Source organism: Phoca vitulina, unplaced genomic scaffold (genome assembly GCF_004348235.1).
Source record: "Phoca vitulina isolate PV1807 unplaced genomic scaffold, GSC_HSeal_1.0 scaffold29, whole genome shotgun sequence".
Classification (NCBI taxonomy): domain Eukaryota; kingdom Metazoa; phylum Chordata; class Mammalia; order Carnivora; family Phocidae; genus Phoca; species Phoca vitulina.
In genome coordinates this window covers 16,526,562-16,553,992 of record NW_022589732.1, presented here as the reverse complement: position 1 = coordinate 16,553,992, position 27,431 = coordinate 16,526,562, and the positions used below count along the sequence as shown (strand labels likewise).

Sequence of the window (27,431 nt, the reverse complement as noted above, 5' to 3'; positions counted from 1 at the left end):
GATATAAAATCAATGCACAGAAATCAGTGGCATTCCTATATACCAACAACAAGACAGAAGAAAGAGAAATTAAGGTGTTGATCCCATTTACAATTGCACCCAAAACCATAAGATACCTAGGAATAAATCTAACCAAAGAGGCAAAGAATCTGTGCTCAGAAAACTATAAAATACTCATGAAAGAAATTGAGGAAGACACAAAGAAATGGAAAAATGTTCCATGCTCATGGATTGGAAGAACAAATATTGTGAAGATGTCAATGTTACCTAGAGCAATCTACACATTTAAAGCAATCCCTATCAAAATACCATCCACTTTTTTCAAAGAAATGGAACAAATAATCCTAAAATTTGTATGGAACCAGAAAAGACCCCGAATAGCCAGAGGAATATTAAAAAAGAAAAGCAAAGCTGGTGGCATCACAATTCCAGACTTCAAGCTCTATTACAAAGCTGTCATCATCAAGACAGTATGATACTGGCACAAAACCGACACATAGATCAGTGCAACAGAATAGAGAGCCCAGAAATGGACCCTCAACTCTATGGTCAACTAATCTTTGACAAAGCAGGAAAGAATGTCCAATGGAAAAAAGATAGCCACTTCACCAAATGGTGTTGGGAAAATTGGACAGCCACATGCAGAAGAATGAAACTGGACCATTTCCTTACACCACACACAAACACAAATAGACTCCAAATGGTTGAAAGACCTAAATATGAGACAGGAGTCCATCAAAATCCTAAAGGAGAACACAGGCAGCAACCTCTTCGACCTCAGTCGCAGCAACTTCTTCCTAGAAACATCGCCAAAGGCAAGGGAAGCAAGGGCAAAAATGAACTATTGGGACTTCATCAAGATAAAAAGCTTTTGCATAGCAAAAGAAACAGTCAACAAAACCAAAAGACAACCGACAGAATGGGAGAAGATACTTGCAAATGACATATCAGATAAAGGGCTAGTATCCAAAATCTATAAAGAACTTATCAAACTCAACACCCAAAGAATAAAGGATCCAATCAAGAAATGGGCAGAAGACATGAACAGACATTTTTCCAAAGAAGACATCCAAACGGCTAACAGACACATGAAAAAATGCTCAACATCGCTCAGCATCAGAGAAATCCAAATCAAAACCTCAATGAGATACCACCTCACACCAGTCAGAATGGCTAAAATTAACAAGTCAGGAAATGACAGATGTTGGCGGGGATGCAGAGAAAGGGGAACCCTCCTACACTGTTGGTGGGAATGCAAGCTGGTGCAGCCACTCTGGAAAATAGTATGGAGGTTCCTCAAAAAGTTGAAAATAGAGCTACCATATGACCCAGCAATTGCACTACTGGGTATTTACCCCAAAGATACAAATGTAGGGATCCGAAGGGGTACGTGCACCCTGATGTTTATAGCAGCAATGTCCACAATAGCCAAACTATGGAAAGAGCCAAGATGTCCATCGACAGAAGAATGGATAAAGAAGATGTGGTATATATATACAATGGAATATTATGCAGCCATCAAAAAAATGAAATCTTGCCATTTGCAACAACGTGGATGGAACTGGAGGGTATTATCCTGAGTGAAATAAGTCAATCAGAGAAAGACATGTATCATATGATCTCACTGATAGGCGGAATTCTTAATCTCAGGAAACAGGCTGAGGGTTGCTGGAGTGGTGGGGGGTGGGAGGGATGGCTTGGCTCGGTGACAGACATTGGGGAGGGTATGTGCTATGGTGAGCGCTGTGAATTGTCTGAGACTGTTGAATCACAGACCTGTACCTCTGAAACAAATAACACATTATATGTTAAAAAAAAAAGAAGAAGAAGAAGAAGATAGCAGGAAGGGAAAAATGAAGGGGGGGAAATCGGCGGGGAAGATGAACCATGAGAGACTATGGACTCTGAGAAACAAACTGAGGGTTCTAAAGGGGGAGGGGATGGGTTAGCCTGGTGATGGGTTAAAGAGGGCACATACTGAATGGAGCACTGGGTGTTATACGCAAACAATGACTCATGGAACACTACATCAAAAACTAATGATGTAATGTATGGTGATTAACATAACATAATAATAAAAAAAAAAGAATTAGTCCCCAACTTAAGGATGTCATGACCTGGTGGAGGACCTCTTTTTAGTGGTAAGATGGACAACCAAATAAAACTCCAAAGATAAACCAGGACAGGTCCTTGAATAATAAAAGTAACAACAGCAGCAATAGGAGCCTTAATATTTACAGAAGGATTGATATAGGCCAGGATCTATTGAAAGTTCCTGATATGTATTAACTCATTTGACTCCTACATCTTATCCCCATTTTATAGGTAGGGAATAAGAGACACAGGAAGATAAGTGACTTGTGTCCCTATAGCCAGTGTTCTTAAGTGCTTGACTAAATTGCCTTCATCTTCATTAACAGGTATTGAGTGTCTACTCTTTGCTAATTACTATGTCACTTTCAATTACTTTAATTATTACAATAATCTTGTTTTATAAATGAAGGAACTGAGGTTCAGAGACTTTCAGTGACCTCTCCAAGGTCACCCAACTAGCACAAGACTCAAACTGAGGTGTTCTCACTCCAAATTCAATATCCTTTCCACCACCCTCTTATTCCTCTTCAAATAGCTAATATTTATATAGTACTTTGCAGCTTATAAAACTCATGATCACATTTATGTCTTAAATGGCACTTAAAGAAATTGAGATTTTATTCACTAGACAAAGGAGAACCTTGGTCCATTTTTAAGAGAAAGGAAAATGTGAATGAGAGAAGAGGTGTTTCTGGAAGGCCAGGGCAGCATTGTGCTAGATGGACTTGCCAGGGCAAGTGTACAAGCCCAGGAGTCAGGAGACACTGCGACTCTCAGGAGGATCCACATTCACCTCTGAACCTATGAGTCCTTCCCTCCAAACTCATTTGCCAGTCAGAAGAAGTCCCATTTTAAATAATGTTCCTGGAGAGAACTCCCAGAAGAGCAGAGATAATAAAAGTATTTCTTATGTCACTTCTCCCTGCACTGAACTTTCAGGAATATTTTTGTTAACTGAGAAGAGCACATCAAGGAACAATTATCACTGATACAGGGAGAAAACGGACGGTAGATTTCCTCAGCCATGTCCTGTCGGTGTCAACAATTTAACTGAACATATAATAGTCATAACCTCATCAGTGTTAAATTTTCTAGGTTTCTGGCACATAGCTCTTCATCTCCCTCATTAAGTTTATAGAGTGTTCTTTGGTACATTTGCTCAATATGAGGATTTCAGTTTCAACTGGCATATATTGGAGTCAAATAGGGGAATGGTTTTTCTGCCTTAAGTAGTTAGCAGAATAAGAGAACATATGAAATGGCCCAATGCCCAAAGCCAGGTACTTGGCAAATAACAGCAGATATATTTGACCCCATCCATCACAATCCTGCCCCATTCACTGGGGGGTGGATCCAACACAGGTAGGCCAACCAAGCTAGAAATATGAACAGTTATTTTGTTTTCATTTTCTTCCTTGCTGCATGCCCTGCATACTATTCCCTGCTCAGGGACTCCCCTCATTCAGAAATGGAGTCTTGAGGTCCTCATGATTACACTCCCACCAGGATGGTGACTCCAAACAAATTCCCCCAACCCAAATCTATCCCAATCCCTCTTCATTTTATCCTAATTTTAACATGTTAGCGTTATATACTCAACTAGGTCAGATGAAAATGATTGTTGCAATATCATTCAGGCTAATATTTAAGGGATAGCAAGCTTGATGTGATTTCATTCCCAGGGGTATCTACGTTTTAAAAAGGAATGTCTTAACCTATAGATGAAGTTAAACTATAAAGATAGAGCACCATGGAGCTTCAGGGTGGGGGTTCTTCCAGCATCCATCAAAAATGCCCTGTGAGAAACAGCTAAACCCTCATCGGCATACTTAGGCCTCAACTCTCCATCTGTCACATAGGGATATAACCCCGACTTTATAGGATTATTATAATATAGGGATATAATATGACCTCACAGGATTACTGTGGGGATTAAACCACTTGGTTAATCATTGTTATAAACCTCTCAGAAAGCTATAAATTACTATGCAGAAGTGAGAGTTTCTAGTGACTTCTGAGTTTTACCTTTAACCCACTTGATCTACCTCCATTGGGGTCTGAAGAGATGGGAAACCCCCTGCACAATGAGTCTATTTCAGTCAGATAGGATTGTGACTTCTAGCTCTACTACTTGCTGAGCTCAACTACAGATTAGTTATCCAAGCTCTAGTTTCTCAACCACCCACAAAAATATAGTCCCAATTTCTTGGATGGGCTGCAGAGAGACCACTTTTACCACTGGCAACAGAGATCGTCTTGGACCTACTCACTAAGTTGTCATACCAACACTGTGTGAACCAATAACTGAGCCAAGAACATGCTTCAAGAAGATAAAACTTGCCACTATTTCACTTTGAACGAGAGCTCCACTCCCAACCATAACAAATCTTTATATTTTTATTGAGAATGGGTTTTATAGCACTTCAAAGCCTGCTGTCTTCTTCCCAAGATATTAAGGCATGGTGTATACCTTCTTTCACTACTTTGCATGCCTAGTTTCCTTAGAATATTAGGGGTGTACTTGATTATCTATAAGTAATTAAATTCTAGATATTTGAGGGGTATTAAATTATGGGAAAATGAGGATTTCATAATTCCTGATCAAAATGTCACAGAAGGATAGTACTGAAGAATATCCTGGGACATTCACTTTATCTTACAGAGTGGGGAACTGAGACCTGACCTTAAAGCCACATACTGGAGTTATGAGGCAGATCTGAAATGTGGACCTGCGGATGGTATATCTACTCTACCATATAGTGTCCCTTCCCCTCTGTTGTGCATGCCATTGGCACTAATGCAATCAGTAGGTGCCCTTTCTTATAACTACCCTATTTTGCCATTGTTCTCTAGGAATTAATAAATAAATAACATCCCACCCATATTTTAATCTTCTTCTACCCGTCCCATGGTTTTCTCATCTTTCCTCCTCAGATTTCAGGTCAGTGCTGTGAACTAATAGGCCTTTAACTCAACACGTTTGCAATGACCAATGGAATGGATGCATAAATGGCTGCCCAAGTACCTGTCACCAGCACTTGTTCTCTGTCATAAGATACAACCACAAGGACACTGGGGAAAATGGGGGTGTGGAGGACAGCTCAATGGGCCACCTGCAGTAATGTTCTGTGGCCTATAGCCAGTGTGCATACTTTGAGAGAGAAGAGAGAAGGGACCTCCATGGGGATGGGAAGAATGCTGCCCCCTGCCAACCATCTCTGTGGTGGTAAGGCTGATGACAGCATGCAGAGCACACAACGCTGGCTCGATGCCAAACATCTGGGCTCAAAACCAAGCAACCAAGTTGTTCAAATCAAAGAAAACCTAATCAACAAATATTTTCAATGCCTACTATGTGCATTCAGAGAGCCGTGGTTAGAATGGATGACATTTGAGTCTTACTCAGCCCTACAAATTCCACTGTTCTCTGTTCCAGATGCCTGATATTATATTAATCAAATATTCATGTTTTGAACTGAGCATCTGTTGGCATATGTTGATGTACAGACAAAACCAAAAGTAATGAATTATTTCTCCAGTACATTAATGGTACTCTTGTCAAGCTCCCTAGAGTGAGGCTGAGGATAGTTTACCTCAAGCCACCGGCCATTTCTAAGATTGCCATCCTTCTTGCTGTTTCCTGCTCTATCAGAATGCAGAGAAGCTAGGAGGGCCATGCTCCCTCTCTTAGCTCCAGGGAGATATTCAGGTGAGGACACCACCAGAGGCAACATCTTTCTGAAATCACTGGTTGCCTTTAGGCTCCAAAGCACTCAATGCCAAGAGGGAACCTTGTGCATAATTTGGCATCTGTGGTACTCCAAGAACAAAGGATATAATATCCCTTTGTTTCTGGACATCCTAAAGTAAAAATGACATCTTGGCTGACAATTATGATTTTGCATTCTATTATAAATCATGTTATTTCTGAAAGAACTTAAAGCAGGTGAATGAACAGTCAGTTGCCTCCTTTCTGGCATTTCACCTATGAGGACTGCCAGGGCCTTTACTAATATTACCACCAAGGACTGTAGTTATGAAATGAATAAAGTCAAGGGATTTGCTTTTAGCTTGCTTTAGGCCATTTACTGTTTTCATTCTTCAATAAGAAGAAACAGCCACTGAGGTGAAGATGGGAAGATCTCTCCATATGTGATGGCGGTCTCTGATTTTTCAAGGTCCCCTAAGCTGTTGTCAAATAGGCTTTGTACACACTTCAGTTAGTACAATCTTGCTTGCCTTCCCTGCTTTCACAATGACCTCTAAGCTACTCAAAGTCATCAGGTTCTTCCAGAGGCCTCACCTCCTCCAGGCACTATGGCACCAAGGACAAGGACCTGCACGATAATTATGACAGGGAGTTTATGGATAAGGAAAGAGGAACCACTAAAGCCATGCTTGCTCATCACATTCCCAAAAGGAAATTAGAGGTGAGAGAATCTGGAAATTTGGGTGTCAACACCCTGGGGTTTGTGGCTCCCTCCTTAAAAGTGTGAAATCGAAGACCCATTGGTCATTTCCCTTTTAAACTAACCCTGCCCACTGGACAGGGTGATCTCTGCAGCTGGTTTGCTCCATGAGCCACCAGGTTTTCTTATTGTCTATGCTCAGCTTAAGAAAAAGTACATTAAAAAGTATTTTTCTCAGGAATTTCACCTCTAAATCTCTGCTTCCTTTCCTAGGCACATGAATCAAACTGGACAACCTATAGGAAAACTAAAAAATCCTATATCCATGGACTATGCTATTCTGGACAGTGCTCTGAATAAAATTAGAAAAAGACGCCCCACGGGGAGGATGCACCTACAGACACATAGCTTGACGAGTGGATCCTGGGCCAGATTTTGATCCTGCTGACTTGCCTCCTTGGTTTATGGAAATCTGGTAGTACTATCTCACTCTTAAACCCAGAAGCTGGATTAGGTTCTAAATTGTCTGTCTCCTCTCTTCTGAGCTCCACTCTGATCCCCTGTACTATAGAAAATACCCCAAGTCTCTTTTCAAGAAGAAAGCTTTCCGAAATGCTTCATCAACAACAAAAGTTTCAACCCAGAAGTCGAAACTCCTTTTATATTCTCAACCCCACCCCCAGCCCATTAATGACCTCACAGAGGAGAAAGGGTTTGGGAGACAGGTGGAGGATATCCATACCTCCTCTTGCCTCTATCTACATCCTACTAATTTTGTTCTACCTTTCTCATTTGACCCTTTACTACAGTAGTTCTCCACTAACTCAACTTTTTTGTTACCAACTTTGCTTGTCTGCCCCAAAATGGAAAGACAAAAATTCTAAAGCAACAGTGCCTATACTCTTCCCATGCCAACACCTCTGTGGAATTTTGTAACCCAAAGATGACCCTAGCCTACATGCTGGAATTTCTTTACCATTGAAGAACTATTTCTGCAAAAAATTTTGAAGTTGTCATGTTCATTTAAAAAATAAGATGATAAAACACACACACAAGCCATTATTTGTAAAATGCCTACAGATGATGAAGAGGAATGCATATCAATATATACACATGCATGCAGATGAACGAGGGAAAACATGTGTATGTGTCTACCCATGGAGGCCAAGACAAACTTTTCAACTGAAGAGAGTGATTAAATACTAAGGAAAATGACAGGAATCAAGAGCAATTTCAAATTTCTTGTAGTTGTCCTTCTACTACACACTGCAGACTAAAAAATAAAAAAGTATTCTCAGAATTCCATTTAAATTTGATACCTAAATTAGCTTCAAAAAGCAGTCACATGGGTGGCATATATGCAGGGGTTACCAAGCAGGGGTCTCATTGTGGTATGAGAATGATTGCTAGCTAGAAAGGGGGATTTTCTAGTTCTCTTCTGGTATTGCTTAGCTAAATAAACTCTGACACCTCTGCCCTTCAGTGTTTGATATCTTAGATTCTTTCCAGGATTTACTAGTGTTCTGTGGTTATATTACTTAAAAGTTACGTGGATATTTAGAATAATGACTACCATGTCCATGATAACCACCAATGCCACCACCATTATCATCCTGACTTCTTTTCTTTCTAGAACAATTTGCAATTGCCCGGCTATACCTGTACCTTAAAGAGGTGAACAAAAACTGATTTCCCCAGTATGCAAGGAAGAATAGATAGAGAATTTTTAGACTTAAACAATAAATCTGGGTGGTGCCAATTTCAAACTTCACAAATGCCAAAGAGCCCAGTGCAAGACTGTTTCAAACTCTAATGATGGAAGACCCTTCTAACTGGGTTTCCACAGTAGCTATCAAGGGTAATAATGGAAAGTCCAAGAAAAACTTGATCTTCAGAGAGCTTGGGCTCTGCTTATGGTCTTGAGTTTGGGCCAGGTGCTGACTTTTCAAATGCTTCCCAAATACTCCCTAACCTAACAATTTGGGACATTCAGTGCTAACTCAGTGTGTCTTCCTTTTACCACGAGCACTCATGCAACTGTTTATACTGCTTATAACTTACAAGGTTGGACATGTCATTCCTCCACTACACAAAAAATTAGACTTGGCTTCTTAACCCAAAGATATCCTAAATAAGAAGGTCATTTTGTTTTTGTTTTTGTTTTAATATAGGGCGTGTCATGAATTGGCACACCATCCTTGCACAGGAGTCATGCTAATCTTCTCTGTACCATTCCAGTTTTAGGATATGTGCTGCTAAAGCAAGCACAAGGTCTATTTGAGAGACAGAATGGTAAGTGGTAAAAATCACAGGTTTTGGAATCACACAGAGCAGCAATAACTTTAAGTATCTATGTTAAGAGAGGGTAGCACCTGAGAATACCCAGACGTGTTTGTTGCATGGATTATTCTTCCCTTACCTCATTTGGATACAGTTGTTGGCACATAGATGTACTCAATAAATATTTATTGAATGAAATTAATCCATTCTCATATTGAACAAATTTACTTTCACTTAAAGGGGACTCCATAATCTTTAAGTAATCTGATACTGTGCTCCTTGCAATTTCTTTAAGGTAGAGTTCTGGGTTTGAGACATTGGTGTCTTTGTTACCTCATCCATAAAGCTTCCCTGACAGCTCCAGTCTAACTTGCTCTCTTTTTTCTGACTCCCTGTTATACTTATTCCAGGTTCCACTCACTTTGGCACACATACGATATCTTATCTTGCCATGTAAAATGTGTTTCATAAACACATCATCCTTCCTAAGAGCCTATAAGTTTTTCAAGGGCAAAGGCCATGTTTGATATTTATTTTGTATGTCTCATAGTACACAACACAATCTAGAGCCCATAGCAGGCTCTGAACAAGTACCTGTTAAATTGAGTTGCATTTTAAGGACAGCATTCCATTGCCAGCGATGATTTTGTTTCAGAAAATTATCAAAAGGCTGTATTCACCACTCATTTCACCCAAATTAAGCCCATGGGTCTCTACACTTGAAGTGCTAGTTAGGAAGCAGAGGATCAGAAAGCAGCTGCTTACTTTCAACAAAGAAGAGATTGCATTTCAGCAATGGATTGCAGGATTTCATGTATTAGTCACTAGCGACTCCTGGACAAACCCTGTGGTCTTATCAGGAATAAAAAGTAACCAAGAGACATGTCAAATAACAATTTCCAATTACTCTTCTGTAACGCATTTCTGCCACTTGGGAAAACCCCCAAGGGATCTGTTGCCCCTTATCAGCTCAGATCGGGCTTACCTTTCAAATAGGTAACACTCGGCAGCACCCAGTTCAGCCTCAGTATTACAATGTCCTTCTCTGACACTCGCATTCTCTTGTGAAGTCTTCAATATTGGCTTACAGTGTCACTGGAGACCTGGCCCAAATGTGGAAGGTCTCCTGATATTATACCCTGAACCATCTGCATTGGAGTGGGATGGGGATAACAAACACCTGCAGTGAGCTGTTGTCACTAAGGTTTCCTAAGCCTTAACTTGCACTGAGAAGTCTTGCACAAAGACTCATGCAGCACCTTTGCATCGTCAACTCCAGCCAAACAGCAAAGAAATAAGAGAGTCTTAACTTTGATACTCAAAACACAGAACAGCATTTCTACCCTCCAGATCACAGAAAGCAGGCCACAAACTAATTGAAAAAATCTTTGGTATTAGGGATGTTAAAACTGAGGATCTGCAAAAAACCAGAAATCACATGTCCCCTTTATTACAAAGTAATGGGAAAGAATTTGGAAAAACCAGGAAACATCTCTGGGTTCATAAATCAGCCCAGTGGAGGGAAATGCAAATGGCCAGCACCTGGAATGAGCCTTCATCTGGAGCCCGGAGAGCAGCAAGGCTGTTCACTGTGATTAATGACTTGAGTGAAAGGTCTCAGTTGAGGCTGAACAATTAACTTGTTCTCTCCACATCTCAGAACTCTCCACAGCATAACTATGTCTTCCCTGATTGTTCATATTTACTAAAATGCAAGCCAGTCTGCGAAGCTTCGAACATGTCATTGGACTATTTCTGACAACTGGGAGAGTCCTGGTGTTTGACAGGACTCCTTTCATCAAATCATTTGTGTTGACTCTGCATGCACGTCTCAACCTTTCAGTTCCTTTTCAAGTTTAAGAACTATCTTAAAAGAGGCAATGGCATTGGCCTCGATCTGTCGAAGAAAAAAAATTTCAGCTCAGAGGATTGCAAATGGACAGCATATGGCCTGGCTTGTTTCTGGTCATTCCCCAAAAAAAGTTCTTAGGGAATTGAATGTCCATGAGATTAATGGTTCCCTCCTGTCCTGCCTTTATCCTCTGGAATAGGTTTCTCTAATCTCTTTCAGACCCTCTCAAACATTTACATTAAACCAATCATTCCTCCTGAATCTACAACCAAGACTCTGATAAGACCTATTAGAACCTAAGGAAGTCTCCAAACCTCCCTCCCTTTCTCCTGGAGGTGAATTTGTAGATGGGAAAAAAAGACAGGTACCCCAGAACCTCATTTTGTATGTGGAAGCACCCAAGGAATCTGGTTTCTTCATTTGACCTTCTAAACCTATTTCATTTGTGACAAATGGATGTACCCAAAGTGGATACGGCCCCACACGTAGTAGGATTGGAAGGGTACTGAGCAGCGTGGCTAAGAACATCCACCCCACTGGCCTGCCACAAGAGCTGATCCTTTACCTCCCCTTTACAACCCCGTCCACAACCACTTTTGTCAGTGAAGGCATCCTGCCTCCAGAAAATACAAAGATACATCAAAAACAATAGCAACAACAATGATAACAATAACAGAAGCAGGAACAACAATAACATGTATATAGTATTTACTATGGGCCACAAACTCTCTAAAACACTTCCCTTATATCAACTCATATGATCCTCACAACAACGCTACTAAGATAGGTGTTGCTATTATATCCAATTTACAGAGAGAGAGAGAGAGAATAGCCAAGTAACTTACCCAAGAGCACAAAGCCAGGAAGTGGCAAAGCCAGGATTCAAACCCAGGTCTCAGACTGAAGCTCTTCATGCTATCCTATAAAACCCTATATTGTAACTATACTCTCTAGAAGTATTGGTCCCCACCTGCAACTGCTGATGAGATTAGAGAAGCAACCCTTCCAGCACATCACCCACTTAGGAGTCAGGCTTGGTAAGTCCTGTTTCTGCTACTCAGTGTGTAACTTCAAATGAGTTCTGAATCTCTGAGCTTTAGTTGTCCTCATCTGTAAAATCAGTATTGTACTAAGACCTACCTTATAAAGGTTTTTGTGAGAATTGGTGAGATAATGCATATGCAGGACAGTACAGTGCCTAGAACATGGTAGTTGTAATAATCATAGCTATGGTTATTATTAATCTGATTAGCTAATACTAACTAAAGCAGCTGGAGAAGATGAGCAGAAATGATCACAGCTTGGAATGTAGATATGAAAAAGCAGATCAGTGTGGTGACCCAAAGAGATTAGGATACTAGGATAGTAAGAAGTACTGGTAAGGGATACCTACGTTCCCGGTCTGACCCAATTTACACAGCCTCCAGGTTAGCTTATCTCCACGAAAGAAAAAATTCTAATTTTAAAAATATACTACATCAAGAAAGAACAAAAACATGTCCAGACTGGGAGAATTAGAATATTCTCCCTGAAGTTCCTGGTGCAAAAGCAAGACAGTGAGGCATCCTTCACAGCCTCCTACGGCTGCTCTAGCATCAGGCTCGGAGCTGCACCCTTCATTCTGCATTTGCTACATGCTCTTGCCGACCCTGACACATCACATTCTTTGCATCAATAAGGACCGGTGCCAGAACACACTAAATTGCCTTTGAGTGCATTTAACTGATCTAGTATTTTTTTATGATTCTTTCTTGTTGTACCATTTTTCACTTTTGACTTTATAATTCTCTGCTGACTTTAAATAAAGCGTTGCCAGACTACCCAAGGTGGTTTTTAATAGAGATTTAGGGGCTAGGTTGTGCTGTGGTTTGGATTCAGATTCTACTCCAGCAACAAGGGGAAATTAACTAGGTCGTTTCATCTCAAGTGCCCATTTATACTCAGAATGGACAGAGAGTTTATCTTCTTCTAAGCCTTGTAATCATGACACTATAAAGTGAGTTTCAAGAAATTATAAATTAGGTAGCAATAGCTTCTCCACCACAAAACCACAACATAGTGTCCCTGTAAGCCTAGATGACTGGGATATACAAAGCCAGCAGGGGAATCACTTGCTGAGTGACAGGGAGGAATTTAACCACATTATGTACTATGCCAAAGACAATGCTTGTTCTCCTTAAGTTGGGGAACTCAAATGACCCTACACCAGCTATGTCAGCCTGCCTCCAGACCCTCCTCCTTCCTCTGTGCTGTCCCTAGTCCCCACTGTCTTCTGCTCAAATGAAACACTGGAAGCCAGTTGGCCTTTAATCACTGGGAAAGGTGACCTGACTAGCAAAAAACCTGAGTCAGATAAGCAGTCAGTCCCCAAAACTGACATGTCATTTTTAGAGAGAATAATCTTAACTATATCTTGAAAATATTAAATTAAATTAAATTAAAAAATAACTCCGTATGATTTTGGCTTTGTCTTGCTTTTCATGATCATGCAATGCTTGTTTCATTACAAAGGGGATAGACATCACAGGTAAAGCACTGAGAACAAAAGTTTTAAAAAATATCTCTCTACCCATCACCAAGCTTACAAATAAACAAATCTCTTCAGTTGTTCCTCTCAGATTGGATTTCTTTGCCTCCACTTACCACCAGTGGTAAATGCAACCTTGAACTTCGAGTTTTTCATTCCATGGTTTTCTTCCTCGTTTGCCACTTATGAAATGACCCTTTTAAAATATTGTTTTAATTGGCATTTTTGAACTTTATATAAATGATCTCAGTGAGTTTCTTTCTCTCCCTATCTTATAGATTCATCCATGTTGAATGTTACTCAACTTTATTTAATAAACTATTTGGGTTGTTTCCAGTTTTTCTGTCTGTTTTGTTTTCTTTTGTTTAGCTATTACTGATAATGGTGTAAATATAGTTCATATTGATCTGAACATGTTCAATAGTTTGTCCTGGGTTAGTGTCCTGGGAAGAAAATTATGAAATTTTAGGGTTTGCATATATTCAAATTCACTAGATAGTAACAAATTTTGTTCCACAGTAGATATGCTAATTCATACTTTCACCAGAACAGCTTTTGAGTTTCTGTTGCTCTACAGCTTTGCCAGCACTTGGTACTGCCAGATTTTTAAATTTTGCTGAACCAGTAAGTACAAAATGTATCTAGTGGTTTTAATTTACATTTCCACATTTAATTTTGTATAGATCATCACTGAGCAATTTTTAGGGAGTTTGAAAAGAAATTCTTTTTTCAAAATAAGCATGAAATGCAGTGTTTATATTGAGTAGATGTGATTTTATGGCTACACAGAAAGATACCATGTACATATGGGGCACCTGGGTAGCTCAGTGGGTTAAGCGTCTGTCTCTTGGTTTCAGATCAGGTCATGATCTCATGGGTCATAAGATCGAGCCCCACATCAGGCTCCATGCTCAGCAGGGAGTCTGCTTGAGATTCTCTCCCTCTGCCCCTCCCCCCACTAGCACACGCTCTCTCCCTAAAATAAATATTTTTTTAAAAAGAAAGAGACCATGTACATAGACATATAAGAATGTCTATGCTACCCAGAGCAATCTATACCTTCAATGCCATCCCGATCAAAATTCCAATGACATTTTTCAAAGTGCTGGAACAAACAATCCTAAAATTTGTATGGAATCAGAAAAGACCCCGAATCACCAAGGAAATGTTGAAAAAGAAAAACAAAGCTGGGGGCATCACGTTACCCAATTTCAAGCTATATTACAAAGCAGTGATCACCAAGACTGCATGGTACCGGCACAAAAACAGACATATAGACCAATGGAACAGAATAGAGAGCCCAGATACGGACCCTCAACTCTATGGTCAAATAATCTTCGACAAAGCAGGAAAAAATATGCAATGGAAAAAAGACAGTCTCTTCAATAAATGGTGCTGGGAAAACTAGACAGCCACATGCAGAAGAATGAAACTCGACCATTCTCTAACACCATACACAAAGATAAACTCAAAATGGATGAAAGACCTCAGTGTGAGACAGGAATCCATCAAAATCCTAGAGGAGAACATAGGCAGTAACCTCTCTGACGTCAGCCACAGCAACTTCTTTCAAGATACATCTCCAAAAGCTAGTGAAACAAAAGCAAAAATGAACTTTTGGGACTTTATCAAGATAAAAAGCTTCTGTACAGCAAAGGCAACAGTCAACAAAAGAAAGAGGCAACCCACAGAATGGGAGAAGATATTTGCAAATGACACTACAGATAAAGGGCTGGTATCCAAGATCTATAAAGAACTTCTCAAACTCAACACCCAAAAAAACAAATAATCAAGTCAAAAAATGGGCAGAAGACATGAACAGACACTTCTCCAAAGAAGACATACAAATGGCTAACAGACACATGAAAAAATGTTCATCATCATTAGCCATCAGGGAAATTCACATCAAAACCGCATTGAGATACCACCTTACACCAGTTAGAATGGCAAAAATGGACAGGGCAAGAAACAACACATGTTGGAGAGGTTGTGGAGAAAGGGGAACCCTCCTACACTGTTGGTGGGAACACAAGTTGGTACAGCCACTTTGGAAAACAGTGTGGAATTTCCTCAAAAAATTAAAAACAGAACTACCCTATGACCCAGCAATTGCACTCCTGGGTATTTACCCCAAAGACACAGATGTAGTGAAAAGAAGGGCCATATGCACCCCAATGTTCATAGCAGCAATGTCTGCAGTAGCCAAACTGTGTTAAGAGCGAAGATGCCCTTCAAAAGATGAATGGATAAAGAAGATGTGGTCCATATATACAATGAAATATTACTCAGGCATCAGAAAGGATGAATACCCAACTTTCACATCAACATGGATGAGACTGGAGAAGATTATGCTAAGTGAAATAAGTCAAGCAGAGAAAGTCAATTATCATATGGTTTCACTTATTTGTGGAACATAAGGAATAGCATGGAGGACCTTAGGAGAAGGAAGGGAAAAATGAAGGGAGGGAAATCGGATAGAGAGATGAACCATGAGAGACTATGGACTCTGAGAAACAAACAGGGTTTTAGAAGGGAGGAGGGTGGGGGGATGGGTGAGCCTGGTGATGGGTATTAAGGAGGGCACATACTGCATGGAGCACTGGATGTTATATGAAAACAATGAATCGTGGATCACCACATCAAAAACTAATGATGTATTGTATGGTGACTAACATAACATAAAAAAAAAAAAAAAAAGAATGAATATACCTATTTCTCTATCTGCTATCATACTTACAGCAGGACTGGCAAGCTAGAGCCCATAGGACAAATCTGGCCCACCACCTGCTTTTGTAAATAACTTTTTATTGGAACTTAGCTATGCTTATTTGCTTATGTATTACCTAAGAATATTTTCACACTACAGTGACAGAGTTGAGTAGTCACAATGAGGACCACCTGGCCTGCAGAGCCTAAAATACTATCGGGCCCTTTACAGTAAAAGTTTGCTGACCCATGACTTAGAGCATCTCTACTTGTATGCATAGAAGCTCACATTCAATGTGTCGCCTCGAATCTGTTCCTCCCCAAATGCCATTCCTCTAGAATGGCTTTACCTTCTACAGTTAGTCAGGCTAAAAACCTGACAGTCACCTCCTGCTCTTGCCTCCTAGTCACTGTTTACAACTAATTAGTGAATACCATCCAAGTATTCAATCTTCCCCACACCAGTCCTGTGAAGTCCCTTCTCTACACCCATGGCTGGCCCTTTGGTCAAGCCTTACACACTGACTTAGGCAACCCTTCACCCAATGACCCAGTCCTTGGTGTCCCCAAGTTTCACAGCACTTGGAACACTTTACTACATTTATCTGTTTGAGTTTCTGTTATCTCCACCTCAACTGTACATTTTTTAAGAGGAGGGCAGAGAAGACTTGGGAAAAGAGCTTCCTTGTCAGTATCATTTAACGTAGTGGTCCTCAAATTGTTGTACATGGAGAAATCACCAGAAGAGCTCATGAAAAATAACAGATGCCAGGGTGTCACCCCAGGCCCACTGAATCAGGAAGCCCTGGAGATAGGTGCTCAAGCATCTTCACATGATGGGTGCTCCCTGGGAGATTCTTAGGTAGGCTTGAGAAGCACATATCAAATCAAAGCTTCCTGAATACTCCCCTTAGTTCTATTCCACTCTATCACATTGTCCATGACGGGTAGCTAACACTGCGTAGGATTCCCCCCACACCTTTGCTTGGAAACTAGAGCTTCCCTAAGTTTCTCCACACTCCTTCAGTGGCCCAGAGTAAGCCTGATTTTAGAGGAAAATTGTATCCTTTATTTAGGGCTGAATTCTGATCTTCAATCTCTGTTTTTCATTGAATTGCTAGTATTCCTGGTTAATGATGGGAACTACCCCCTACACTGCGCAACTTCTCTTGCTCAGCATATAAAAAAATATGAATCTCCTGTTATAACTTAGTACCGTTTCCTTGTATATACTATACTACCTAGTACCTGCCTAAGGGAAGACATGTAAACATTTGTACAATGTATACAAGAATGTGGGTTTTTTTTTAAATTTTTACTATCTTCTTCATTTTCAACATACTACAGATCATTTAATATGTAAAAAACCAAATGTTAATAGAAGGGTTAGACCAAAGACAATACCAATAAGATGCTGTTAGTATTTATTAGAGATTTTTCTTATTAGACTTAATTTTTTCCTAAATTGCATGTGACCCATTATCATTATGCTTGGTGGATAATATAACAAAACAAAATTACCAGTCCATTTTACTCAAGGATAAAGCCTAAGCTTCCTTGGGTTTTATAACACCAAGCATAGCACAAATTTAAGAAATTTTTCCAGTGCTGCACTCAGTGATTTTTAGGGGTCTATTTTCCCCAGAGGCATGTAAGTACTAAAATTGCATTGGATTGCGTTTTGCTCTCAGCGGGTGAGAAAGTGCATAGTCAATGGGTTATTTGCCATTCTTTATTTCCATTTTATGCACTCACACGGAGGTATCTCTCAGGTGGTTGTTGAAGTTTACTAGACACTCAGGAGCCATCTTGTGCTTTCTCTAAATGACACTTACAATCTATAACCGAAGGGATTGTCTACGAAGCCATTGGTGCAGTATACCTAAACTCTGCTTGTGTTAATTCAGGTCACAGAGACCAGATCTTTTGCTATGAGATTCCAATAGGGGGGAAATTGCATCCATGTATCTGAACAATATCTATAGGTCTCCAAACAGAGATACAAGGTCTGATTTAGATGCTGATAATGACAGAACATTTGAAATCAGTAGATAGGGGATAAAGGCCTTCAGGATATACAGATCAATTAGTAACAAAGGGGTTATGCAAAAATCACACCAGTGATTTTGCTATACCTTTATTTATCTATAATAAAAGCACTAAATTCTGTAAATGCAGTGTTAGTCTGCTTTTTTTCAACTGGATAGCTCCAATTAACCATCATTTTCATGCTTCACTAGGGCTCTGATCACTGATGCTCTTAACAGGATTCCTGAAATACTGAAAAAGCCAGAAGTGCTTTCTTGGATCATCAAGAAAAATTAAAATTCATTCAGTGTAGTTCTATTGTTAAGTGTATGTCATTGGGGGGGGCAGCTTGGAACAGAGGGAAGAACACAGACCTCAGCATTAGAACCTGGTTTTGAATCTCACAAAGGACACATAGTAGCCCTGGGACCTTGGGTAAACTACATAATATCTCTCTAAGCTTCAATATCCTCATAAATAAAATGGGGATAATATCCAGCTTCAGGAGATATTTCTAAGATTAAATGAGACCACGAACATATGTAAAATACTAGCACAGCACCTGGCTCTAAATAAATCACTCAATAAATAGCAGCTATTATTAATATTAATATCTTCCTTCCCATTTTCAGTAAATCAGTGAGCCATGCAATATATGCAGGTACCTCTTTACTTTTTCTCTGTATCTTTATTTACCAGAGTATTTGATTCCTATAACTATCCCATCCTGCAACAATGACAGAGTATAGAAATTCTACTGTGGATTCTCAACACTGGATTATTTAAATTTGAAGAAGCAAAGGAACATTTTCAAAGAAACTATTTCTTTATCACAGTCCTTGAGAAAACAAAGTTTCAAAGTCTCCACAATGGTTACAAATCACCCAAAGCTCCTGCCCTCTTTGGATTTTTTATTATTTTTACTAATACTATTACTTAAGTAAAATATTAGCATATTTTAAGAAAAATTCAGATACTGAAAAAGCTAGTCTTTTTGCCCTTCTTCTACTCTTTACCACTCCAATCTGGGTATTCCCCCAAAAGTAACTACTTTAGGGGTTTTGTGTCCATCTTTTAAAAATTGTTCCTATGCATTTGTACACACATGTGTTTCTGTGTATGTGCGTGTGTGTGAGATTTTGTGCTTGTAAATACATAAATTCTATGACAATGTACAAATGTTTTAGACTCAAATGTTTTTTGCTCAAAAATATGTCCTGAAGCCATTCTGTTAAAATCTTATTTACTTTTTTTTTAAACTTACCTTAACTTTTTAAAAACTGCCATATAGCATTCAATATCATGATTTACCATATTTTAACCATTCCTTTCCTGACAGGCATGTAATTTGTCTTTGCATTTTTTTTTTCACTACAAGAAAAACATTGCAATGAACATCATTCTGTAAACTATCCTTTCGACACGTGTAACTTAGGTTATAGGCTATATGAATTTGATTTCAGCCTTTAAAAAAATCCAATTTATTTTAAATCATGGTTAAAAGTTTAAAAATAAATAGAAGTGTACAGTGAACCGTCTTTCTCCCACCCTAGTCTTCCCATGTACCTGGTTTACCCCATCCACAGGTAGTCACTATTATCATCCATCTTTTTTTAACACATGGATTCTTATTGTTCCACCTTTTATGCGTAAATAATAGTATGCTATATATATTGTTCTGTACCTTGTTTTATCCCCTTAATGATATATACTGCATAGATTCACATATTAAGTATGTAGGAGCTTCCTAATTCTTTTGACAGAGTTACACAATATTCTACATATTGGATATTCCATAATTAATGATTCTCAACTGATAGCTCTTTTGCTATTTTCAGTGGTTAGCTATCACATTTACTCTATAATAAATACTATCCTACATATGTCATTTTATATATGCAATCATTTCTAGGAGTACAATTGCTGATCTGTTTTTATACTAGGCTGTTAATCATTTTATTACTGATTTCTGTGAACACTTCATATATAAGAAATATAATCTATCATTGCCTGTGATATAATTTCCAAATATTAAGTTCACTGTCTTTTGACTTTGCTTAAAGTCTTTCCCTCCTTATGTAAAAGGTTTTTTAAAAAAATAAAATCAATACGTTTTTAATAAGTTAAAAATTTTAATAGGTTGTATGTTTTCAATATTTAAAAAATATTTTAATAGGTTAATTTTTTTTAATTTTTTGTTTTTTAAAATTACAGCTTTTGAATTGAGTTCTCAGTTTTCTTTAAGCACTTTTATGGTTTCTTCTTCATTTCCACTTAAATGTTAATCCATTTGTAATCTGTCCTGGTGTAAGGTATGAGATATGGATCTAATTTTTTTTTCCAAATAGCTACACATTTGCCCCAAGAACATATATTGAATAGCCCATCTCTTCCCTGTCAGTCTGAGATACCCCTTTATCACGTACTAAATCCCACATGACACTGAGTTCTCAATTTCCTATTCTATTCAATCAGTCTGTTCAGTGATCTGTTTGCCAGTACCACTTTGCTTTAATTATTGAGGCTTTAGAATGTAGTTGATATCCAGTAGAGCTAATTTCCCCCCTCATTATAATTCTTTTTCAGAATCATACCAGCTATTACTTTTGCTTATTTTCTCATCTAAACTTCAGGTTCACTTTTTCCAGTTTAAAAGGAATTAAAAAAAAAAAAAACCTTTGGTAGTTTTATAGTTTCCTAATAAATTTACATTTTAACAACAACAACAACAACAACAAAAAACACATTGACATATTTATGGTCTTGAGTTTTCCTATAATATGGTAGGTCTGTCCATAACTTCAAGCCTTCTTTTGTGTCCCAGAGGGTTTTAAAGTTTTCTTCATGAAGATATTATACATTTTTGTTAATGTATGATTAAAATATTCCCAATTTATTATTTTTTATGTTGCTTCTGCAAATGGTGTCTTTCATTCAAAATACTCTCCAACTGGGTTTTTTTTTTTTTTTAATTTTATCCAACTGGTTTTTGTTCCACTAATTGTATATTAACTTTATGCTTTATTTCATTCCCTGAATTCTCTTGTTAGTCTTTCAGTTGGTTCTCTTGAGTTTCCAATTGTCAAATCAAATCAAATCATCTGTAAGCATGACAGTTTGGCCGTATGCTTTCCATTTTCATGTCTGTTGTTTCTTTCTCCTGTCTAATTACATTGGTTAGTATTTCCAGTAAAACATTAAATAACAGTGGTGGTAACAGATAACTTATCTTGTCCTTACATTAATAAAAACACTTCTTATGTTTGCCCATTAAGTTTGCCATTGGCTTGTGGACTGAGATGGATGTGTTTTATCACATTAAGGACATATACATCTATTTTTATATGCTTTTTACCAAAATTTGTTATTGAATTTGGCAAAGATCTTTCAGCAACTATGCAATTATGGCTTTCATCTTTAGATCTATTAAAAAGATTGAATAAATGGATATTTTAACATTGAAATTTCATTGCATACTTGGAATAAATCTCAGTTGGCCATGATGTTTTACTCTGCTGTTTATGCTGCTGGATATTATTTAAAATTACTTTATTTAGGATTTTTGTACCTATATTCATAGCTGAGATGAGTATGTAATTTTCTCTGTAATCCTTGTCCATTTTTCTGTAAATACTTTATGCACTTGATAAAAAGATTTTAGAAGTACTCCCTTATCTATGTTCTCAAACAGTTTAAATAGTTTTGGAATCACCCCTGTGGTATGCAGGAACCAGCTTACACCAACTCATAAGAGTCAACTGTGCACATCTCTTCCCAACACCACAATGAGTGATGTCATACTGGTATTTGGAATCAGTCATGGTGGAAATATTGATGCCACAGAAGTTGGAAAACACTATAGATCAAGGTGTTTTTATTTTTTATTATTATCCTTATCATCATTATCATCATCATCATTTGCATAGACCCAGTTGTTAAACATCTAACAGAATCATCTTCTTAACAAAATCACCTTCTATTCTAAAGTTTGGTAAAACTTCCCTGGAAAACCACCTGGACTTCACAGTTTTGTGTGGGGTTGTGAGAGGTTTTTATGTACTTTATTTGCCTATGGAAATCAATGTTTCAACTTTCTATCTCTTCTGGAGTCAGTTTACAGAAATTTCATTTTCTTAAAAAATTATCCACTTGATCTAGATTTTTAATATTTGCACAAAATTCAACAAAGTTGGTTCTTATGATCCTTTTAATTTTCTCTTCTGTGACTTTTCATTTTATGTTTTATATATTTGTATTTTCTTTAATTTCCCTTGATTTTGTTTTTAAAAAAAACAGCTCTTGAATTATTTATTATACTCTTTTGTTTTATAATTTATTTATATCTGTTTTTAGCTTTAATAATTAATCCCTTCTGCTTTCCTTTGGTTTACTTAGCTGAGTGTTTTTTGAGTCAGATGTTTCATTTATCTTTTGCATTCTTTTGCTTTTAATATATGTACTTAAATATACGTATGGTTTTCTTCTCAGAATGGCCTTAGATCTACTCCATAAGTTCTGACAGGTAATGACTTCATTATCATATTTCTCTGGTTATTCTACAATTTGAGCTTGTATGTTATCTTTGACTTGAGATTTAAGAGTATTAAAATGTTTCTGAGTGGAAGGGCTTTTTGCAGTCCGATTTTCTTATCAATTTTTAGTTTCATCATCCAGTGACCTGAGAGTTTTTACACTTCCTCTACTTCCTGAAATTCATTAAAATGTATAACTCAGTATATTATTATGGAAGGCTATATTTGCCAAAAATGATCAGAGCAGTATTTCTGGACTCACATGCTCTTCTAGAACTTTGCTACTCCCCATCAAGAGGCAGAACTTATTTTTCCTTCCCTTAAACCTGAGCAGGACTTTGGTGATTACCTTGATGAACAGAAGACAGTTAAAGTAATGCTACATAAATTCTGAGATACAGGTCATAAAAGACAATATGGCTTCTGTCTGGCTCTTACTCTCTCGGGAATCTTTTGCCCTTTGAACTCAGCCATTATGCTATGAGGAAGCCCAAACTTGCATATAAAGGAAGACCACATGGACCCCACATGGAGAGGAACTGAGGTCCCCAGCTGATAACCAGCATCAACCACCAAGCATAGGAGTATGTGCATTCTCAGATGATTCTAGTTCCTAGACTTCAAATCTTCTATTGAGGCCCCAGACATTAAAGAGCAGAGATAAGTCATTCCCACTGTCCTCTCTCAGAATTCCTGACCCATGGAATCTTCAAACTTACTAAACCATTGTCCTGTGCCACTATATGACTTCTTTGTCTCTCACTTGACGCTCTTTTGCTTAAATTCTACCTTGTGATATTTAAACTGTAACCCCTGCTGTAATCCCTCTTCTATGCTTTTGTTTCAACTTTTCTGAGTCAATTTGTCTCTTTTTCTCTTATATAACATAGAGAATTGGATTTTGCCTTATGATTCAAACTGAAGGTATTTTAAACAGGTAAATAAAACACATTTACATTTTGTCCTAATACAAATATGATGGGTCTTAGTTCTGTCATGTTATATTTCATATGGGCGGAGCTGAGTAGTTGTAACAGGTATCTTCTGTCTCTCAAAGCCTAAAACACTTCATATTTGATCCTTCATAGAAAATGTTTGCTAATCCTTGATGTAAATAATATTGACTGCAAATAATGTTCTATTTACCACAATCTTTATTGTTCCTTTTGGTTTTTGTTGTTATTGTTGCACATCTTATTGCTTAGGCTAGCATCTCCAGGGGAATGTGGACTAGTCCTTCCTTGCTTATTCAAGGACTATAATGGGAATATTTTTAACCCTCTGTTCTTCTCTATGCAGGTTGCTGTAGGTTTTTGGCAGATAATTTTAATCAAGTTAGAGAAGTTTCCATGTATTCCTTATTTGCTAAGAGATGTGGGTAAAAGTTGTTATTAAATGTCATGAGTTTTTTTCTTTTGCATCTATTAATATGACCACATATAATCTATTTTTCTTTTTAATATGCCCATATGACAAGTTTACTGATAAATTCTAATAGTAAACTAACCTTTCAATTTTGACATAAATCCTAATTGGGCATGAAGTGGTATTTTTTATTACTACATCACTAAATCTTATTATTAATTTCTCATGGAGGATACTTTTACCACATTTGTAAAAGAGATTGACCTACAGTTTCATTTTCATGTGTGTTCATTATCTTGTTTAGGTCAGTTATGGAATCCTAGTTAGATGAAATGAGAAATGTTCACTGTTTTTCATTTTCTGGAATAAATTTAGGAAGTTTCTCCTCTTTGAGGGATATATGATTATTTTTTTCAGTTTCTTCTATAGTCTTTTTCTCTATTTAGATTCATAGTCCTTCTTGTGACAATATTGGTAACTATAATTGCCTTAAAATTGCCTGTTTTAGATTTTAAAATTTAGTGATAAAAACTCTAGAGTTTTCAATCTTCTTATTCCTAATGTTAGATGTTCATCTCTATTTTTTCTTTAGATTTGCTAGGTTCATCTTTAAAAAAATAAACTATTTGTTGGTACTATTGATAAAGTATATTGTACATTGTTTCTATTTTATTAAGTTTTAGTTTAATTCAGTCATTTCATATGTCATTGGGTTTGTTGTTGCTTAATTAGGATTTTTGGAAACCCAACCCATTTAAAAAATTTTTTATTCCTTGTTTCATTTTTATATTTTCAAGGGAACAAAATCCTTTAATTACATTTTGGGCTACATCCCACAGTTTTTAATATACTATAGTGCTGTCACTTCCACTTACTTTTAAAGAATAATTTATGTTTATATTTTCTCATAAACCTAAAAGTTTCATTTATTTCTAATTCTGTAAGGCTTTTTCTTTCCTTTACCCTGCCCACCCCCACCCCCAGAAGGTCTTCTTTTTTGAAGCTGATTTCTAAGCCTGCCAGTAGTTCCCTGCACTTATTAAAGTCCTGAAGCCGGTCCTACATTTTTTAACTCTCTTGCATCAAAGCTGTGATGAATCTCTTCAATCTTATCCTTTTATCTATCTTGCAGAGAATCTACATAGGTTCTGATCTTCCTTTCCAGTTAATTATTGGTGTTGTTTTTTTCTTTTCCCTATAGAAAGTAGAATAATATCATTTCTATCATTTCAGTTAATGCCTTAAAATGGCTTCCTGCCTAAGGGACAGTAAATGGCCTATAAGATGCTAAAGTTCTGGCTTCTCATATTGTTCTGACTTCATCTATGCTTCCCCCACCACATTCCTCCCCTGATAGATTATTTACCCAGCTATACTGACCTCCTAGTTCTACTTTATGTATTTCAGGCATGCTCCTACTTCATAGCCTTGTACATGCCCCTTCTTCTGCTTAGATTACTTTTCTCTCAGATATTCTCCAGTTTCCATCTCTCACCTCCTTCAAGTTATTACTCCAATGCCACTTTCTCAGGGGTGATTCCTCTGGCTATCAAGTCTCAAATTACCAACACAAACTCCTTCATCTCTTTTGCCTGCTTTTGTTTTCATCTTAGTATTTATTCTTAGTCTTCATCCTACTCTATGCTGCTTATATTTTTATCTTAATGATTCTTTCAGTAGAATGTAAGCTCTTTGAAGGCAAAGATTTTTGTCGGCTTTATTCATCACTCTATACCTAATGCTCAGAGCAGTGCTTGGTACATAGTTTGTGTTCAGTAGATAGCTCTTGAATTAATAAATTTCTAGGGATTCAGAAGAAGAAAAGGAGGCTTTAGAACATGTTCTTTGTGCTTTGTTCTCCTTGTGCTTTACAATCTTCCAGATATGCCACCATTTATTGCCCTGCCTAACCTGTTCTCCACGGGACTTTGGTTATTTGTACATTGTGTGAAGTTCTAGAAAAATTCCAAAGGAGCAGATGAAAAAAGGGAGAAATAAGACATAAGAAGGAATGCTCTCTCAAGAAGAAGAAAATTTGTGGGGGAGGATGGTTCTATGGGTTTCTTTAATCAAAAACAAAGAAAGGGACTGCATGTTATCCTCTTTGACTATTCTTGATTGTGAAGAAACTGATGAAGTAGAGCAAGATAAATAAAGGAATAAAGAGCTAATCCACAAGAGGGAAGACTGTTTTTATTGCTCTTACACAGATGTCTGTCCTCAGAACACAGGAAAATTTTTTTTCCTTTGGGGGAGGGTGGGAATAAGAGTAGGGGAGCAGCAATTTAAATTGGAATCGCTAGGCAGTCTGTGTTTAGGAATTAGAATTGCATTATTTTCCTGGCTCCCCACCCCCTCTTGTCTTTTAGTTGAGAAACATTTGCCCTGGAACAGCACACAGAGTTTGCATTAGCATCCCTGAGGATAGAACTTTGACCCCACAGACTAAGGAAGCTACAAATGGAAAATTCCAAGTTGCTGTACTCTTTTATTTTCATGCTAATGCTTCTGCAGAGAGTATTTAAAGAAACAGATGCACAAGAATAATAAAGAGTTGAGGACTAAGAATGCCTCTGACAACAGTGGAGTGTTTTTCCAGCACAGCCTTGTATCTTTCTGTGCTTGCACAAGTTCAGAGGGGTCAAGGTGAAACCCTGGTTTTATTTTATGAAAAAGCTAAACTAACATAGAAAAACCCTGGGTCTGGGTTTCAAATCCTGATTGGATTTGAAAGTTGCTGCTTCACTTTACTTCCTTCAGGCTACACTATTCAACTCACAAAGACAGATGAGCGTATCCTTCAGTAAAAGCCCTTGGGTAATGGTGATTTCCCAATCTCCCTTGCCTGTTGACACTCAACTTCAACAATACTCATCCTTTCCTCAGATCCAACCTGGATGGCGCCCACTGTATGTTCAGCCCCCTGGCTATTTCCATTGTCCTCCCAACAAAAAGAAAAACTTCTCATCTTTTTCTTAGAATAACTTCATCCTGGGTATAATAAATTCTCAAATGCAAGACATATCAGAGCACTACACTCTGAAAAGCCAGATAGTTTCAATATTCTTCTCTTAATATGCAAACAAATTTATATTTTACTTTACCATACACATCCTTCACAGAGGAGAAGCTAACCAAAAACATAAAATCATCATATCTAACCCCTGCTTTAAGATTATTTCTCACACACCGCTCCTCTGGACTATGGCCAGAAATTAAACAAGAACTCTACTTGGTCTCCCCCCAAGTTCTCTTTCACACCCTGAAACCACCCAGGGAGTGTTCCTCTAGGTGTGTCACCTATACAAATGGGATGGCTTTTAGAATGTTTATATTCAAAGTCCTTAGGAGCAATAAATGGGTGGAAATAGGTGAGTGGAGACAGAAGGGATGGAGGATCTGTTTTGAAACTGCATTTCTGTATCAAGTACACACTCCTCTCTCTTGTTTTGTAGGTTTATAAAAGGTGACTATGAGAAAGAACTCTTAAGACAATTGGAAGTAGGGAGTGGGCGGAGTCTAGCCCTTTCTGTACGTCTGAGCAGAAAGAACTTAGCAATGGCCACTCCCAAGTGATATGATCAACCCAGCTTTTTCATTCCAACCTATTTGCTTTCAACTTAGGTCTCACGTTCCCC

General features: G+C 37.9%; 1 protein-coding gene and 1 non-coding gene across 3 annotated transcripts in view; both read right to left on the bottom strand.

Annotated features, from left to right (window-relative positions):
• Positions 1-27,431, bottom strand: part of LRMDA (leucine rich melanocyte differentiation associated) — a 1,041,793-nt gene that overhangs the window by 161,946 nt on the left and 852,416 nt on the right. The gene's annotated exons all lie outside the window — the stretch shown is intronic.
• Positions 8,665-8,771, bottom strand: LOC116644429. The gene has a single exon (XR_004301747.1). It is a non-coding gene; the product is annotated as a U6 spliceosomal RNA (small nuclear RNA).